The following is a 3,272-nucleotide window of genomic DNA, read 5'->3' as shown; positions in this document are numbered from 1 at the left end:
TGCACGGAAGCAGAGATGAAGGCAGCCGGATGATCGTGGGTCCAGCTGAAGAGAGTTGCCCAAAACCGAGTCCGCTGGAAAATAGTTGTTGAGGCCCTATATATGATCCTTCATGGAGTCAGCGGAATAAGAAGTACGCAAAAAAATGCAAAGAAAAAACATTAAGTACATTGTTGTCATATAAACGCACCCTATAAATCTACATAACGTGGGTTGGGAAAACTGTTAACTGAAACTAAAAATAAAACTGAAATATGAATGTTAGATGAAAACTAAAAAGAAAAAATAGATTTTTTCAACTGAATTTAACATTTAACTGAAAATAAGTAAGTACTGCCATTGCTAAAACTTAAATCGAAATAAAAATAAAAATAATTATTTTTAAAACAAAAACAGTAAAAATAAAAATGACTAATTAATTACTAAAATATATTTAATTTCAGTTTTCATTTTCATTTTAGTTTGTTTTAGTAGTTTAAAAATTGTATTGTGGCAACTTAAAATATAATAATGAAAGCTATAATATTATATATAAAAAAATACTAAAGTAACACTGAGTGCTGTGGTTCTACCCTTTTGAGTTTACTGTAAAAAAAAAAAAAACTTTTACATACCTAACTAAAGGGGTTCATACGATTTGCATGAAATTTGTTTAATCTAAAGATTGATTTTCTTTTGAAAAAAATAATAATAATTTCACAGACTTCAGGCAATTACATTTTGGGCTGTGACTAATTGATGACTGAAGTCAAAGAGTAATTGACCTGTATCATGACGCTACAACTAAACCATCTGCAAATTCAAATGATTAATAATGTTGGTATGTGCCAATGTAAAAATAAAAATAATTGTTATCAACATTGTTTAAAAGTACCTATATATTTAAAGTTGTCAGTTGTGGTTATTTTTTCCTCTTGACCCTTCTACTTGGACACTGATGATTTCTGCTGCTTATTTTTTTTTGTAATAAATACAGACTTATGAGGCTTTACTTTTGAGTAAGGGTTGATCTGTATAAATCACATGAACAATTCAGAGTCTGAAAGCTGGGGAAAGTTTATAGAAAAGGTCAAGGTGACAAGCACTTAACCTCTCTCATAGTGGGGAAGTGCACATCTGTACTGCATATTTCCAGCTGCACACGTCTCCCAACCCTTCCTTCTTGCCTTTCTCCACGTTTGGAAATTTACAGGTGTTAGGTCAGCTGCTTTATGTTGTTATGATATTGTTGAAAGGGAGTTTTGAATTTCCCATGACTTCTTCTTCAAAGAGTATCACCATGAAAGCGCTTTATGACGCTTGACAGTATGTCCTCTTAATATTGTTTTAACAGAAGTTATGAGAACAAAATTCCTTACAATTCCACTCTGCTTTTTGGGGAATTTGTATAAAACTCAGATTTACAAAGCAAACTACTTGTGACACTTGGTGGTTTTAGCTTAAACGCTCTCATATATTCTTGAGCATGAGCTTTAACTCTGAGCAAGGTTCAATGTGTCTAACTTTTGAACTGTAGGAGGAGGATAAATTTACATTTTGCTATAGGGATATGAAACGGGGCATGGGAGTGTGGAATCAGAATGAGATGTTGTTGCCTGGGGGCAAATGTTTAAGTTGTAGAAGTGGCAACGATTTTTAAAAGCTCTCATTGTGAGTCATGTGGAGAAATATGAGGGTGAGCTTGTCTAAACCAAGCTATTTTGGATAAAGATTAATAATGGTGGATTTTAAGTGGATAGAAAATAACTAAGAGGATTATTAAAAACAAAGAAAAAAATACAACAATAATCTGATGTTTATTTTATTTTATTTTATTTTATTTTATTTTATTTTATTTTATTTTATTTTATTTATTTTATTTTATTTTATTTTATTTTATTTTAGTTTAGTTTAGTTTAGTTAATTATAATAACCCTCGTGATTTATGCCTGTGAATAATGCCTGATGTGTATTTATAATGTAGTGTTTTATATTAACCAGATTGGCGGTTAAAAATTTGGAATAATTACAATTTTGTAATGTTTTAAAAGAAGTCACACCAAGGCTGCATTTGTTTGATCAAAATACAGTAAGAACATTATTACTGTGAAATATAATTAAAATTTTAAAACAACTGTTTTCTATAGTAATATAATTTAAAATGAATTTTTTTGCAATAGTTCCTGCTAGTCATTTGCAACAGAATTGAGGCTCAAATATTACAGTGAACATCAAGTGGCAAATTCTGAAATATTATTTATTAATAATTAAATTAGTGAATTAATTTATATTACTTTATGATTGATATATTCATTTCTATTGTTTCATACTCTAGGCAGCCAATAATTCACAGCACACTGTGATCGAGACAATCACAGTTTATCTTCATAAACAAGTAAACATGTTTAATGTAGTCTAGGTCATATTTTCTTTTTAAATTATGCAGTATTCTTCATGACGACATTTCATGCATCTGACGACATTGGATTTGACATTTGATGTTAACAATTAATTATACATATTTAAATATATGGAAAGCTTATCCTCCTTTATTGTAGCAGCTGAAAATCCTAATTATTGTGTCATCCTGATTATGCACAATTATGTAACCAGCATGGCAAGAAACCTAGAGGACGCAGTGTCTTGTTCCCTACTCAGGCAACCATGGTTGCATAAGTAACCTGAGACGTTCCCTTCATGGTGTAGCATTTGGACCAATCAGACACACAACTTTTTGTTATATTTAACAAATAATATCGAACTCCCCATCACCTAACCAAATGGCCAATTACGAGGGTCTATGGACCCTTCCCCCGAAATGCACCTAACACCTCAGAAAAGCAGCAGGAAGGTTCTCGTAATGCCACCTATACCTCCCGCTCGATGCCTCAGCAAGAGGGGATATCCTGGTGATCGGGAAGCCCCTCAGGGCGACCCAGATACGGTATACCAGTCAGGGTAGCATGAAAGCATAACCCCAGCCCGGACGTCCAATTTTTGCAGTGACGCGCTGGGAGTCTGATGATCACAAAGGCTCCCGCAGAAGCCTGTGTTATGGCCGCATGATCCATCAGGTGGAGAGATGGTGGTTACAGGGGAATTAGGAAGGTGAAGATAAGGGCAGATGTAAGACCCCGAAGGAAATTAGTAGAGACTGAGGTATCACTCTTATCTGGACAAAAGCGCTGACGCCCTGTCTGGATCACATCCCTTTGGTCTTTTACTTATCTTCCTTTGACCCGCGATTCTTCCTACCCCTACCCGCGGGCGGGGGAGGAGCGCGAGCCGCGACA

The sequence above is a fragment of the Sinocyclocheilus grahami genome, unplaced genomic scaffold (genome assembly GCF_001515645.1).
Source record: "Sinocyclocheilus grahami isolate Dianchi unplaced genomic scaffold, SAMN03320097.WGS_v1.1 scaffold52.1, whole genome shotgun sequence".
NCBI lineage: Eukaryota > Metazoa > Chordata > Actinopteri > Cypriniformes > Cyprinidae > Sinocyclocheilus > Sinocyclocheilus grahami.
Note: the sequence above shows the minus strand (reverse complement) of the source record.